Source organism: Ictidomys tridecemlineatus, chromosome 12 (genome assembly GCF_052094955.1).
Source record: "Ictidomys tridecemlineatus isolate mIctTri1 chromosome 12, mIctTri1.hap1, whole genome shotgun sequence".
Taxonomy (NCBI): Eukaryota; Metazoa; Chordata; class Mammalia; order Rodentia; family Sciuridae; genus Ictidomys; species Ictidomys tridecemlineatus.
In genome coordinates, this window is record NC_135488.1 from 103,565,352 (window position 1) to 103,582,195 (window position 16,844).

The 16,844-nt window shown below is 47.4% G+C and overlaps 1 protein-coding gene across 1 annotated transcript in view; it reads right to left on the minus strand.

Annotated features, from left to right (window-relative positions):
* The window catches only part of Klhl29 (kelch like family member 29), a 279,732-nt gene extending 267,434 nt beyond the window's left edge, over nt 1-12,298 (minus strand). Inside the window, exon 1 of the mRNA XM_078029612.1 lies at nt 11,696-12,298. The gene's annotated coding sequence lies outside the window, so the exon portion shown is untranslated. The remainder of the gene's footprint in view (nt 1-11,695) is intronic.
* Nucleotides 12,299-16,844: the final 4,546 nt, after the last annotated feature.

A 16,844-nucleotide genomic window follows, 5' to 3' on the forward strand; every position in this document is an offset into this window, starting at 1 on the left:
TACAGGTACATGCAATTATTAAAAATCTTTTGTGAACTGAACATTTAAGTCTGTGGGTTTCATTGTACTACCTCAACTATTATAACTTAAATAAATAAATAAATAGATGAATAAATGCCCAGCATGGGGTGAGATATACAGCAAGGGCCCTATAAGAACTGTTGAATTGTTGAATGCATTTTTTTTTTGTCCTAAGTGAATTTTACAAAGAAAAATCAGTTGGGGATATGTTTGGAAATGTATTATCTTTTTATTGTGATAAAATACACCTACTATAAAATTTACCATTTTAGCCACTCTTAAACGTACGATTCAGTGGCATTAAGTACACTTACACTGTTGTGTAGCCATCACCACCCTCCATCTCCAGACCATCTTCTTCCCAAACTGAAACACTGTAGCCATTAAACACAAACTCTTTCCTGCAGCCCCTGGCAACCGCCATCTAGCTTCGGTTTCTATGAACTTGACACCTACGCTAAGTACCTCACAGGAGTGAAATCATACAGGAGTTGCCCTTTTGTGCCTGGTGTATTTCACTTATCCTTATATCCTCAAGGTTCAGAAATGTAGAGGTTTCTTCCTTTACAAGGCTGGATAATATTCTAATGCATGTATGTATAGACTGCACTTTGGTTCAACCATTGATGGACACTTAAGTGGCTTCCACCTTTGGGCTATCGTGAATACTGTGCTACAAGCCACCCGGGCTTCTTTCAGTCCCACCTGTCACTTCTTTGGGGGTGTACCTGGATCGTGTGGTAACTCTGTTTAGTTTTTTTTGAAAACTGCTATAGCAGAGGGTTGCACCAGTTTGCATCTCCACGAGCAGAGCACAAAGGTTCCTGCTTCCCCATGTCCCTACCAACGCTCACTATTTCCTGGTTTTGTTTTTTTTTTTTTGCTCCATTCATTTTCAAATAGTCATTCTAACGGGTATGAAGTGACAGCTTATTGTGGTTTTGATTTGCGTTTTCCTAATGATTAGTAATGTTGAGCATCTTATTCAAGTGTTTATTAACCATTCATATCGTCTTTGGAGAAATATCTATTCAAGTTTTTTGGCCATTTTTTAATTGGTTCATATGTTGCTGAGTTAAAGGTTTTCATTGTAACTGTGAAGGTCTGGGAACCAAGTCCTGCTCTCCCTCACACGTTCAGTCCCAAGATATAAATCTGATGTCCCTTCTTCTCCGCTCCACCCCCAGTGGCTCATGGGTCACACCCAGCACAGAAGCAAGGGCCAGACAGGCAACCATCTCCTGCTTCTCCTAGGACCAAGGAGCCCAGACCCGGCCCAGGTGTTTACTTCAAAAATCAAAAAATGCTTCTGGAGAGCAGGCATTCTGGGAGGCAAGCAGGAATAAAAACGGCGACAGTTACAGCTCTCAAATTGTGACTTCATCGTTCGGTGAGTGTCCGTCCCCTCCTGCAGCCTCCCGTAGGACTCCTCAGAAACACAAACCCCATTTTTCTGTTTTGCTTCATTTTGTTTTGGTGTGTGTTGAGAGTGTTTTCTGCAGAATCAGATGGAAGCTTTAAATTCCTAGGCGGAAATCTGAGCAGGGCCATCCTTCTGAAATCCCCTTGTCACTCAGAGATGTGAGGGACAGCACAAAAGGAGCCGCAGGGTGCTCATCGCAGCCCTCCTCTGGAAACCAGGGCTGTGGCCCTGCCCTGGGATGTGGCCACACAGCAGCAGCATGAGCTGCCCTCTGGATGTGGCTCTGCCTGCAACCCTCCCCTCCTGTGTCCCAGTCCCTGGTGCCTTCCAGGTCTCACCACCACATCCCCTCTCTCCAGACAGCCCCGTCCCCTGCACCACCGGACCTCTAAACCTAGGGGTGTCACAGGGAGGTGGCAACTACACAGAGAGCGCCAAACTGACTTCCATGAAACAAGGTTTTCATGAAAATCATTTTTTCTCCCCCGAGGGAAGAAAGAAGAATCACATTTTGGTGGAAAGAGGCAGTTGCCCCACGTCTTGAGACACAATCCAGGAGCTCCTTTTTCCCAGCATGTGGCCTGGTAGATCCAGACGCTCTGACGCTTTTCCTCGGCACATGGAGGCTTCACCAAGAGCTATGTTCGTTTCACAGTTTGAATATTATTTCAGTTTTGATGATTAAAGCTGGTTGGAACAGCATGAACCGAGTAGATTACAGCAGTCTCCTCACTAGAGGGACCAGCCAGCCACTCACGCTGCAGGTAGCCTCCTGGTCTGACCAGCCCAGCTTCCAAATGTGGCACTCGCACTTCCCAAATTTTGTGGCACTTTGTTTTCGTTCAGAAAACCTGTGTGTGGTTTTCTGAGGAAGGTTATTTGATATTTCTTCACATCACTCCAATAAGCTAGATCAATGATAAAATAACCTAGCTTTGTCCCAAGAGGCCAGAACAGTGCCGTATTGCAACAAAATGGCCTTTAGATGGACGTGGGTGGGTACACTGCGAGGTTCCTGAGTGAAGACCCTGGATTGCAAGGGTTAAAACAAAGTGAAGAACCAAAATGACAATCATGTTCTGGGCAGCAGACACCAGGCAGCTAGCCCTGCAACCAGTGGATTAGACAGGAGTCGGCCCACCTGTTCCCCCAGTGGTGGCAAAGTCACCCTCACTGATGAGGGATTCCAGTCCCTAGTATTCTAAAATCCCTGGCCAGGCTTTGTGAAGACAACTGCATCTATGTTTCCACTGGGCTCTCGACCCCTATCTTTGATGAAGGTTCCAGTTTTTGGTTTTTATTTATTTGCAATCTCTCAAGAACTGAAGTGAGGGCCTCGCCATGCATGGGTAAGGCACAGCTCACACTGTGTACAACTCTCTTGGTAACTTACCACGTGAGCTGGACACTGCCCGGTCTATGCCTTGTTCACGGAGAGGAGGCCTGGACCATGCTCTTGGCTGCCAAGGCAATGTTAAAGGCAATCCTAGTTTCTAAATGCTCACTCTCAATTTATCTTGGCCCAGACTGGAACAGTGTGGACTGGCACCAGTGTGGGACTGTGCCTGGAGTACCACCGTTTTCTACTCCTCTCTGCTGGCTTGGAGAGACTGGCCCCAGGGGCTGTAGCTGCAGCAGTGTTCACAATGCAGTTCTCTTTGTTCTGAACTGTCTTATAATTTCTCAGGAAATTTCTGGACCTATTATTATCCATGGGTTTCCTGGTTAGACTGGGCAGTCCCCAGAGGATCCTGTTAATAAATACCTGACATGTGCCAGGCCCAAGGCTAAAGATAAAGACAGTCCTTGCCCTCATGGATCACAACTCCGGAGATAGTCCAGAAATAACCACTGGTTCCCACAATTCGGCATGTGCTGGCATCGTTTTAATCACTTTGCAAGCAGGAACTGAATTTAATCTTCAAATATTCAACTGTCTTATATTCAAGTGAGCACAGCCCTGGGAGCTTTCTGACTACCATGAAGAAGAAAGTCAGTGAGAACTAAGACTTGTCGAGAAACTCAGAATTGAGCTTCTGCTCAGTTTACAAAGACGATGGCAGTCAGTTCTAGTGTGAAGGTATTCGGCATCACGCTGACGGGTCTCTGTTTCTTTGCATGTATTTCACACCTTCAGAGAAGATTAGATGGACCTTGACTTCCTATTGTCACCTGTGATAGTGAGCAATGTGGCGAACCCTGGGATTACCCTCTTATTTTAATAAGCAATTTATACACCACATAAAAGGGCATCTGGTTTTCTCTTTCCTCCATGGGCAGTGTGAAGGATAGACTTTTACATCCCCGGCCCCATCACCCATGTTAGTGGGTCTGAACTTGAGTAAATGCTTTGTCATCCACAAAATGGGAACCATGCCGCCCAGGTCACGGGGTGAGCCACAGACAAGATGTCACAAGAAAGGGAGTGCTCTTTCCACGGTGTCTTCTCCGTCAATGTGTATTGAATCTATATTCATTTAGAAGCTCCAGGGGCTGGATATGTATCATTAAGGGTCCCCGGGAAGTGAAGTGCAGCTATGGTTTTGATCCTAAAGTGAGTGCCTACAGCTGCAAGATTTGAAAAGAGATGGTAAAAGAGAAAGGTAAAATTGTTTCTTTTTTAAAAATCCAAATTTCCTCTATTCCCCATCACCTCCTAATATTATTAAATGACCATAAGGAAAGCATGAATGTTCTAACAGCTGAGTCTCTAATCTGGTCTAAGCCTTTGACTAGCGTTTGCTCTTCACAAAACAGAAAGGCAGAGTCTTCCTGTAGGTCTTCCCTCACGGCCTCTGCTCCTCAAACTGCTTCTCAGAGCCTCGCAGGGATGCCTTAAGGACAAGGAAGCCTCGTGTTTGATTTTACTTTCCTGTAGAAATAAGCCAGGGAGGAAGAAAGGGGAGGAGGTGTAGCTGGATGGACGGGCCCACAGGAGAGGCCTGGGCCTGCTCAGGGACAGCAGCCTTCTGCAGCCACTTCTGGGTACTTCCTGTGCAATTACTTGGCCACACCGTCACGGTGCCTTTCTGCCGCTGAGTCTGGCTGGACCTGGGTTGCAAGGATTAAAACAGGGAGTGTTCCTGTGGTGTGTGCTCCAGGCTCAGTTCATACTCTCTACCTGTCTCCAGAAACAACTAATGTCAAGAGTAAAAACAGGACAGAAAATGTTGGCAAATATAGTGTTACTGCCCCTCAGTAGCTGTCTTTGTGATTTCCAAGTGTTTTATATTTCTTTAAAATGATGCTTCTGTGAAATACCACAAATTTTAAAATCTACTTGGAGAATGACACCTTATAAGTAAGCATGTTCTAAAGACGGACTTGGTGTCGATTCTCCAAAGTGCCACATGGATCCAAGTTATCACTGGAATGACGCGGCTCCAAGAGAAAAATTAGTCTTCAAAGTCTCAAGTCATAAATCCTAGAAGATTCCATTTAGATTAGTTAGAATTCATCAACAAGCATATTTAATAGAGGGAGCCCCAAATATAGCATCTAAAATTCCACACCATGACAAACCCAGAACATGTAACTACACAGCTACTCAGTGAAAACAAAAATCCACTCAGTAAGCTTTGATGTTTATTACTTGATACCTTCTCTAGGCATAAATGTTTCCAGGCTAACATTTTTACTAAAGAATCCTGGGACCTGACATGTAAAACCAAACAAGTCCAGGTCAGTTTGGGTAGGTCTGAATGCAGCTTTACCCTTTCTACATTGTTTTTAACTCTTGGATTTGCTATTTATTTACTGTGTTGGCTCAGTACAGAAACAGATGCCATTCAAGCATTTAAAGGTTTTTCCTCTTTAGTCTTCCAGGAACCAGAATAAATGGAAGCAGCTGGGTCAATCCAAAAAGTACCATGAATGCTGGTCAGACCTGGTTAATATTCTAAAGTTCACATTCCCTCTTGGAATTATTTTATATAAAGTGTTAATTAGCAGTGATAACAAAGTATCTCGTACATAACAGGCAGTGTAAAGTGGTAGATGCACTGAGACCCAGTCTGGAGTATCAGAGAAACACACACACACACACACACACACACACACACACACACACACACACACACAAACAGTTTGATAAAACTGACGGATCTGTGTTCAAACCCAGCTGTACAACGTGGCTAAATTTGTGGCCTTGGGCCAGTTGATTACCTCTGAGCCTCATCTTCATTTGTAAAGTGTGGATAATCCCTACCTCGCCGCATAGATATGAGGATTAGAGATAATATATGTAAAGTACTAAAATATAGTGGGCAGCCATAACTGGAAGCTATTATTATTATATTATTGGGGCTTGATAAAGGTTTGGTGATTGAATAATAGGTAGATTAGCTGACCTCTAAAATCCATGACAATTCTAAAATTATGATACTAAAAAAGAATTAAAAAGTTCATACATCAAATCAACTGAAGGATAGTTTTAATGGTTGGAATTGTGATGCAAATCTCCTATGCTTTCCAGAATAAGCAGTGATAATGAGACTCATTGAAGACATATGTATACATACCCTGGCATACCATAAAACATTTGGCAGGCTAGGTGCCCACTGCTGCTGAGATCTCTAGGGGTTGCTGCTTCCCCCTCCACTGATGCTCCCCTAAGCTCTCCTTCCTAATGCCCTTCTCTGGGATGCAGGCTTTACTGGGGTTCCTTCTTCTATCCTCACAACCACCCTGGACAGTACTATAATCAACTTCATTTTCACAAAACCAAGGCCTAGTGAGAAAAAGATATTTCCAAGGTCAAAGTTACTAGGCACCAGGGCTGGTGTTGTAGCTCATTGGTAGCGCACTCACCTAGCAAGTGCCAGGCCTTGGGTTCGATCCTCAGCACCACATAAAAACAAATAAAGGTATTGTGTCCAACTACAACTAAAAATAAATATTTTTTTTAAAAAAGTTACTAGGCACCAGTAACCGGACCTCAACTCTGACCAGAAGACCCTGCTGTTACCCATTCTGTGATATTACTGCAACACAGGAAAGTCCTGAAGCAAAGCATAAGTGACTGGAGAGACTTGCAAGGCAATGCACACACAGAAAAGGAAGAACAAATTCCAGTAACATCCACTGCATTCATCATTTGATGTCCTGTTTGACTGCATTCCTACCAAGTCTCTTACAACAAAAGACCAGCATTTGTTGGTGTTAAAAGTCAGAATATAGCAATCCCCCTTCTGGGTAGATATCCAAAAGAACTGAAAGCAACATTACTCACAATAGCTGAGAGGTGTAAGCAACCTAAATGTCCATCCATGGATGAATGAATGAACAAAGTGTGGTACATACACACAATGAAATATTATTCAGCCTTTAAAAGGAGGAAGATCCCATTATATGCAATAGCATGTGACGAACCTTGAACACAAGATGCTAAGTGAAATAAGCCAGTCACAAAAAAGACAAATAAGGTGTGATTCCACTTACGTGGGATATCTATTTCAGATGAATTTATAGAAACAGAAAAGCGAACAGTAGTTGCCAGGTTGGGGGGAGAGGAGAATGGGAATGGATGTTTATGTAGTCTACTTTAAGTACTGCAAGAGGGAAAAATTCTAGAGACGCATTGCATGGCGATGTGAATAGTACTGCTGAACTGTAGGAAGAAAAATGATTAAGATGGTAAACTTTGTTTTTTTTTTAAATGAGAATTTAAAAAAGAAAGTGGCAGAGTACATATGAATATGCACGTGTGTGCTTCATGTGTCCTAAAATGGGTCACTGATTTAAAAATTTCAAATGTCTATAATAGAAATTATAACAATGGCCACCTGTGGGGCCAGTGGTAGCCTTTCAACATCGGGGGAACTGTCCTCTCAGCTTAAACCAGATCCCTGGCTGTACCCATGCTCCATGGTTCTTGTTCCAGCTTCTGAGTCATCATCTACCCCTGCAGCTCAAGAGCTCCACAGTTGTCTGAACCATTTGAATTTTATGCAGCAGCTAACTGGTCCCGCAAGAAACAAGAATTCCCCACCTTTCCACCCTGAAGGAAATATCTCCAAACAGTGAGGTTCATTTCTCAAAAGAATTCTGTTTCTACTTCCAGTGATAAACTTGCCTCCTCTTAATTTGCAGCCTCAATTTTGCTATTTTCTGACCTCAGACTTTGGGAGACAAGTGTGTATCTGTTGTAGGAAGAACTACAGACTTTGATTTCAGGATGGTCCAGATCTCATCACTTCTGATCCAAGGTTTAGGTAAAGAATTCTGACACACTTTTGATTCTTAACAAAAATTATTAAGACCATTTCTCAGTTGAATTTGCTGCAAATGAAAGTACTTTCCAGGGATTATGAACCCATTTTTTTTTTTTGCATATTAGGAGATGAGCCTAGATTTTTTTGAGCAATAATCAAATGACCAGATCTTCTGTACAAAGTAGAAATATCCTCCCACTTCTAAACATTTACGACTGTTATGTACCTAACACAGTAAAAGCTAATAAGAAAGGCCTGGGAATATCTGCTTAATCTGTCCACAAAGAGATTTCTTTTTCTCTAGTTGTCTTATGTGGTAACTGCTTGGTTTGTCCTTATCCACAGCAACCAAGGACTGGATTTCTCATTTACGGTGTTTCTTCCTCCTCCTACCCCCAAGTAGGCACTTAGTTGACTGATTATAGAATCACAAGGTTGGTTATAATTCCATTTCTTCATCTGACTTTGAACTTAAGTGTTCCAATTACTTTGCCCGATCCTAATAAGTCAGTAGCGTGCTAATGCTTGCCTTGATATTTCTGAAATATACAGGCTGTGATTAGCATGGGATTGCATCATTAGAAAGCCAAGTTGAAAGCAGATGAGCAAAATTATCACTTGCATTTAAGTAAAACTGTCTGTTCCATGGACATATAATGTTCCTGAGATCCTAGGGACAATATGTGCTGTGACGAAATGCATATTACATTTGGAAAACCTTCTGATATCCCTGAACCTTCTGGCGTTGGTCCTACTAGAAGAGAAAATATCCTAGAAGGTAAGGCCTGCTCTAATACACAGCCTTGAAGTCTCACCAAGCCAGACAGAGTAGAGGACACAAAGAATCCTTGAACTATAATGGGGTTAAGAGGAAAAAAAAGAAGGAGGAAAAACTTATTCCATTATTCCATTCTGCTGGATTGAATTGACGTCACCGGTCCATAAAGCAAGAAGGTTTTACAGTAAACCTGCAGGAAGAAAAAAATTATAATAACCCATGCGCGCGTACGTACACACACACACACAAAACAAGATGCTAAAAAACTACATTAGCATTGATGGTATTATTTGACTCTATCAGAAAAAAATTTAACCCCTTTATATCTGTGTGTATCTGGGAATGGTGTAAACTTTTAGAAACCATGGGGGCGGGGGGGGGGGGGGGGGAGGAAACGCTTTAAACTAGGAATGATTCACAGCCAAATCAATTGATAAACGAAAGGAAAAAAAAGATGGCACAACTGAAATTGATGCCAAAGATTTATAAGGTTGACTAAGTAAACAAAAACGGAATGGATCACCATGGAAATGCATGAATATTGAAATAGGCAAGATTTGAATAGACTAATGATATGCCTCACTTAGACTGACAGGTGTTGATAACAACTGTGACACTCCATCCACACTTCTAACATGTTTATTCCTAGAAAACAGGGGCTAGATTTAAAGGTTCCTTTGGTAATAGCTTATAAGTGAAATACAATTTCTAATCTTAAAGGGACTGATTCAATTCTCATCTACTTGAAAAAAACAAAAAAGATTTTATCCATTTTGTTCCCGGATATGAGGAGCTGCAGTTAGCAGAAGTCATCCTCTTGGGCTCTACTAGTCTTTGTTTCAATAAACCTCTCACAAAACTGAATTCTGGTCTGGCTTATCTCCCACACTGAGTGCTAGAAGTATGACCACCCCTCATTTAGAAACATAATTAAAGAGACACAACACTGAGTTCCCACTCCCCATTACATACTGTTGAAAACCAATAACCCTTAATCTATTTGTTACCATGGCTACCATAGGATATTTTATTTCAGTAAAACTCTAGGTATTTCATTTGGATTGTTGCTCACAAATGAAAGTTGGAGACCTATAAATTCTCATAACTGCACTAGAAATGGAGAGACTGAACAGAATAAAATGTTTCTTGATCATGGACAAATATGGTTTATAAGATGCTTGTGCAAAAAAGTTATTAAAATTGGTCCAATGCATCAACCTATAAACCAATTTAAACGTCACCAAATTCATATAGGGTTTGAGGGTACATATGTGAGAAATTCCCTGATTTACAGCAAGGTGATACATCAAATGCACTCCAGAACAATGTATGGGACTGAGACTATATTCTTTGGCAGCACACAGTTCCATATCTTTATAAACACCTATATGGTGTGATTAATCAAATACATGCATTCCAACCAACCCTTTAAGTATTCACCTATGAATAGGGAACACATTTTCTATAAGTGTCAGGATGAACAATCTACAAAATTGTTCAACACTCTCCCACTTAAAAAATTAAAAAGTTAGTTTACAATTCCTCTTTAATTAAAATAATCAGGAATGAGGTGGGCTAATTAAATCTCTTGTTATTCATTCTAAACTGAAATAATTCCTCAAATCTGCCCTCCCAAGGCTAAGATGACCACAAGGCTTAGGAAAGAACTCTATAGTGACTAGACAAATGACTTTAAAGAGACCGAAATTAGGAATAAATACAGCTGTAATCAGGACAGATCTGTCACTGCAAGAGGAGTCCGAATCCCAGCGTCGCTCAGTTGGTAAGGGTCTTGAGCCTGCAGCAGTGGAGCATGAATGTCCCCCGAGCTGATGCGTGGAAGTTTCGAGGGCAGCGGCAGCTTGGCAGCTCGGTGTCCTCAACGTCTAGTCCCTCCAGCGACGAGGTCTCGCCTAATGCTACATAAATACCTGCTTCCACGATTTGCCTGGGGCGCGCCACGGCGCAAGCACCACAGGGAGAGAGGGGAATGTTCGCAGAGTGTCACGGCTGGCAGCAGCGGCAGCTCTTCACCCATCAGCATCCCTGGGGACCCACAGGAGAACCTGCCAACTGACCGAGTCTGCCGTTCAGTTCCAGAGCCCAGGGACGACAACTGGCTTCTCAGCAGGCGGACCTAGGCATCTGAGACTCGCGCTTTGCCACCACCCCCTCCGCGGAGACGGCTGGCCGCAGGCAGGCAGCGCGTCCCCGCCTTCCCCAGCCAACGCAGACCCGACCTGCTCTGGTAGCCGCCTCGGACCTCCCCAGCTCTTGGCTCCGCGCTCGGGCCAGAGGCGAGCATGCCTCTCCCTTGGGGCCCGGGGCCGATGCTGCCCAGCGCGGCCACCGGCGCGCGACCGCAAATAACCCTCGAGCTCTCTGCCTGCTCCAGGCGACGGAGATCGGGACGTGAGCCTGTGGCCAGCCCGCATCCCCCGCGGCAGTCGGGGCACGCGTCCACACTCCCACACTACGCATCTCCTGGTCCACTATCCCACACATAAACAACCCCTCCTTACCCGACACCACCTTCTCGCCCCTCGCCACCCCCGAAGCTATCCTTTCCGCGCGACCCCCCACCCCCCGCAACGCGCTGGCAAGGTGTCGGGGGAAGTGTATATGTGTGTGTGTGTGGAAGGGGTTACAACAAAATCTGTGCGGGTTCCCTCTCGACGGTTTTCAAGCTCTTCTACCTCCAAAGTTACTTGGGATCCAGTGAAGAAACCCGGTTCCCCAATGTGAGGTCTGAGGACGCGAGGGGGCAGAAACCACCACCTGTCTTCTCGCTGCACAGCGGCGCGAATCTCCCCAAAGGGCAGAACGCGCGGCCACCCCAGGGACCAGCCCTCCACTGTCTCTTGGCCCCCAGCCCGGCCGGGGCCCTGGGCCGCGCAGGGGGAGGTGGCCAAGAGAGGGGCGCGCGCTGCCGGGCCCAGCCGGGGGCTGCCGGGGCCGGGGGTCCCACTCCCTTCCAGCATCTCCCACTGCCGAGGCAGCACCCCCAGGCAGCCCCCTGCATACACACCCGGGGGCAGGAAGTTTTTCCCCCCTTTTTTCCCCTCTGGAGCAGCGCAGGCGCAAGGGCTCCTGCAGCCTTGAGAGTCCAGACGCGGGAGGCTCCTGCCGCCGCTGCCAGAGCCGAGCCAAGCGTTCCGGGTTCCGGGGCCCCGCTCCCAAGCCCGACCCGGCCCGAGCAACCGCCAGGACCCTGGGGCCCCGCGCCGCATCCTTGGAGCCCCAGTCTGGCCCGACTCTTACCTGCGGCCGCGCCGCTCCGGCCCCGGCCCGACGAGCAGAGATCCCGGGGTCGCGGGTGGGCGCAGGAGGGCTGATGGATAGGGGACGGCGCCGGCGGGTAGCGGTAGCTGGGGCCGCTCGCGTCCTGGCCGAAGGAAATGGATCCAGGTCCACCTCCTCGCGTTCCTGCTCTCCTTCTTCTCTCCCTTTTCCTCCTCCTCCTCCGCCGCCGCCTCCCGGCAGCCCAGGGAGGATGCCTGGGAGAGGGAAGTCGGTCCTTCTGCCTGTCAGCCTGTGCGGCTATGCGCGGTGCGGCGCGGCTCTCATCGAGGCGGCGGCGGCGGCGGCGGCTCCGGCAGCATCGCCCCCGCCCTCTCCCCGCAGCCGCGGCGGCCGCGGGGCTGGGGCTGGCTCCGGGCTCGGGGCTCGGGCTCCGGGCGGGGGCTGCGCTCAGGCGCGGCGATCGCCGGGGCTGCGGGCGGGCGCTGCGGAGCCGGGGCCGGGGCTGGAGCTGCGGCTAGATCCGCGGTGGCGGGGACGGCGGCGGCGGCGCGGGGGTTGGCGCGGCCGCGGCGCGGGGACCATGCTCCCTTCTGGCTCGCTCCGCTCCGGGTACCGTCTGCTTTAGCTGCGAGGGAGGCGGGCTTCGGCGCGCAGCCAGGGGCGGGCGGAGCCAATCACCGGCGCCCGAGTGGGCGGGGGCGGAGGGTGGGGGAGGCGGGGCGCCCCCGGCCAGGCACCGCGCGCGGCTCCCCGGGCCCAAGGGATCCCCGGCAGCGGCGCGCCGGGCCGGGGCGGAGTGCCAGCGGGTGTGTCCATCAGTCCGTCCGCCGCTCCCGCCCCCTGCGGTGGCTCCCGGCTCGCCGGGCTCCGCGGCCGCGCCCGACAGACGCACAGCGCGTGGCCGCGACTGCTGGGCCCGGGCCTCGGGCTCCCCCGGCCCAGGGTTGGAGGACCGGGACCAAAGCGAGCTCCCGGTCTGCTCTCAACACCTGAGGAAACCGGCAGAAAAGTTTGAGAAAGAAAAGTCCAATCTTCTTTCCGCTTCCTCCCTCCCTGTGACACCGCAGCCCAGGGAAGGAGCAGGAACCGTTTATCTCTGAAGGACCACAGCTAGGCTCGCCAGTCCTGTCCCCCAGCCCCGGGTGTCAGCCCCGACTCCTCAGTGTACACGAACTTTCCTGTTCACATCGACCCTCCTGCAGGGCCACAGCTCCACTCAGGCCCACTAGTGTCTCCTGCCTACACTGACACTCCACCCACCCCAGCTGGCTCTGTCTGTCTCCACCGCCTTTTACCAGTCGTCCCCTGTCCCTCTACACACGCTGCTCAATCCTAAGAGGAAAGTTTGGTTGGAGGCCTGTGGCCACCCCCGTAAGGGATTTTCCACTAAGAGAGAACATTTCCTTTCCGCACCAGACTTTCCTCCCTGCTAACTGTCTAGGTCTGTTTTTCTTTTCTTTTCTTTCTTTCTCCCCCCCCCCGCCCCCCCCCCCGTTCTAGGTCTTGCCCCTCTCCTTGCATGCCCCGTCCCCACTTGGTTTTGAGTTTCAGAGGAAAGGTCCCTAGTTCTCCTCCTACTTCCCCCTCCCACCTTCCACCCTCAGCTGGAAAGTAAAAGCCGGTGGGCCTCATCCTCATTCCCATACCCTCCCTCCACTTCCCCAGGAAAAGTCTCTGAGCCACCAGGTCTGTTAGAAATTGGGGATGGGGGATTCAGTAAGATGGGCCTGAACTGAGAGGGCAGGTCTGGGGAGACCTCTGCCAGGACGCAGAGGAAGAACTTGCCATGAACCCCTGCTCTCAACTCCATCCTGTGATGTCTGATCCAGAGCTCTGCTGTCCTTGGCTGTAAACCCAGAGCAGGGGTTGTGTCTCCTTTAATATCTTGTAGGAAGCACAGTACAGTGTCGTGACTGATAAATAATAAATAATAATAATCTACTGAGGGTAGCAGGAAGACTGTCAGTGAAAAGGAATGAGGACACCAGGGAAATGGCCCTTTGGTGTTAGAGTAACTGCGTTTCCTGGGAAAAAATCAGAGGGTGTGTGCGGCTTGGGGGTGGGGAGGGCACAGAGCGGAGCCCTGCAGGAGGAACCCTCCAAGACCGTCTTTAAGAGAGGGGCAGAGGCTCCTCAAAGGGGGATAGGGTGGGGGTGGGGAGGATGACTCCCAAGGGTCCAACACCTGAACTAAATGATAGATGTGGCTTGAATACTAAGCGTATAAAATGGTGAGTGAGAAGTGAAAGAAGAGAGGACGGATAGCTAACTGGAAGGGTAGGGATTATTTGACACTTAAAATAGTTTAAGATCTGGCAGTTTGGGATAATCATAATGTCTTATGATAATTTTAAAGCTTGGTCAAGAGAAAAGAGAAAGAAGAAAATCAAGAGAAAGAAGACAATCCTTCATGGGTTCCTCTCTAGGGGAAGGTAGAAGGATTCTCTCAGTCGCCATGCTGGCATTATCAGAGAAGAGACAAGGTGCAGAATCCTCATCCAGAGGGAGGACTTTGTTTGGTTACAGTGATGCATAGGGTCAGAATCTGGAGTTTGCAAAAATCTCCAGGTTTAAAGCTTGTTAATTGCTCATGGGGGGTATCAGCTTATCAGGGAGAATGAGAAAAACTGAATTAGAATTACTGTGGGCTTGTCTACCCTCTCCTCACCCTACCCTCTTTTCATCCCGAGAGCCTGAAGGCAAATAGGATTTCTAATGTCAAAACCAGGTCTTCCTTTTCCATGGGGTTCTGCCCAGCTAGGAGCTGTTTGATGTGGACATTGCTATTTATAAAAGGTCTACTACGGTCTTCGCATGAGCTCCATTTCACCTGGAGCATAGTAGTTCACATCCATCTCAATGCACCTAGGGGTTTGCTAACAACATAAGCCAGATCTGTGTTGCACGAAGGATCTCCTTTCTCTATGCAGAGATCTTGTGGTGTCTGGATCTTTTCTGGGTTATTCACTCCCTACTCTGTGCCCATGGGATATATTCCATGTTTGGCATCCATGTCTCTCATGCTACATGGGTCTTGTTGGGTATTGCATATGCCATGGTCAAAGATTTCTCCATGAAATACACGATCGGTTCTGTAGGGTGCACTTCAAAAGCCACCACTCTCTGTTGTAAGTCCCAAGATGGGCTTTAGGATCAGGATTGAAGTGTACACGCCAAGGGAATGGGTTATGAAGGAGTGGATTCATAGTAAGCAGAGATGAAGATTGGGGTGCTCCACAGCATTATTTCCTGCTCAGAACATGGGCCATTGTTTGTGCCCTCAAGCGGACAAAGACTTTGTGCTGGGAAAGCCCTACTGTCATCTAGAGGAAACCACAGCAGGACTGCCTGAGGGTGATATACATGTCTGTCCTGGCCAAGATGGACTTTCCCCCTGATTTTATATTCATAGCAATAATCGCAGCAACGTGATCACTTTCTCAGTGGCTACTGCATGCCAGGCACTGTATCTGGTGCTCTTATTCATCATGTCTGGTCAAGGATGGAGCAACCTGTAAAACAGCTATTATCAAATTGAGTCTCAGAGATGGTCAATGAGCTCCTACAATCACATATCAAGCAGGTGGTGGAGCAGGAATTTGGGCCTGGTTAATTCTAAGACTTCTCTTTGTTCATCACATTCAACATACAGATGCAGTGTCTTTAGTCGTTAGGCCAGCTCTGTCCCCTTGCAATGGACATAGCAGATACTGATTATGCCTTTATCAGCAGCCAGTCCTGGACCCAGAACTGGGAGTCAGTCTTAGACTACAGAGGACTCACGCAGAAGAGGGGCAAGCATACCTTTGATTGCTGAATGTACAGGTCACTTGGAAGAGTGGAAGCCTCGTCAGAAACCCTCAGGTTGACAGGACATCTGTTTCTAGGAGCATAGTGGATATAAACAGAGCGACGACCTGCCTCTGTGCTGGTTGGGGTTTTGTGCTTCCTGCTTTGTTTTTCTAATATTTTGTTCTGCTAAAACCATCCCCATTTGGCATCAAAAACATTAATAACTCCTACATGACCCACTGTCCCTCCAGTGGCTAATCAATCCATAAAAATCGATTTAGCACCTACTGTGTGTCCAGCATTTCAACCCTATGACATTGTTAAAATAGGAAGAAGTCACAGCAGCTGAATTTTCACCAGGACCACTCTGCTCTGTGATGTGTACAAAGGCACATGCCAATCATTTAATCAGCCATTTACTGAAATCTTCCTTTGTGTTCACCCTGTGCTGGGGATTCTCAGGAAGACAAGGGACAGTATCAGGTGGTTTATACTCTGATCATTTTTACTCTGCTTATTCCCCCAGAAGGGGTCGAGGCCTCTGAAGGAAATACTTGGTTCTTGTTTTTGACAGGGGTTAAGGCAACAGCCGAGCCATAGAGAACTATAACTTAGTGCTCACTTATGAGGAAAGGACTCCAAGTGTTGGAGGGTCAGGGGACATCCACAAGATGTAGACTGTTCAGGATGGCTTCCTGGAGGGGCCAGGTCTCAGATAAAGACGAGGAAGAGCTTTCTATGGCAGGCAGAAGGGCCCAGTCCAGACCAAGAGGCAGGCAGGGCTTTAAGAGGTTAGGGGAGATAGGACCACTGGATTGGGGGACCCATCACCATAAGGTAGTTTCTAAAACATGACTTGTCTTTAACAAGTCATGTTTAACAGTCATTTCTCAATCAAATGTATGGAAGATGATATGTCATGAGCTTTGTAATGTTTTGAACAACCAATAAAAAAACAAAACAAAACAAAACAAAAAAACTCAGTCATTTCTCTGGGGTGAAAACGAAAGTGTAATCCCCTCTTTTTGCCGGAATCAGTGAAATATTAGATTCTGAGACTCAGAATGAAACTATTGGTGTCTTTTTTTGGCATTCTCAATGGCAGGAATTCAGCACCTTTTTTTAGTACCACTTGTTTGCAGGTGGCAGGAGTGCTAATTAGACAGAGCCACTAACAATTTTCCTGGGTGGTTCTGACTCCCAAACTGGCAGGAGACACTGCATGGGTGTTTTAAGAGAGTGACTTCTACTCTTTCCATTGATAATGTGACTTTTCATCCACAGGGGGTTGGAGGAATGGATTCCGTGGTTGCTCAGTACATATTTATTGGTCGATGAATTGTTTATAGTGATCAAATGTCCACTTTACTTTAAA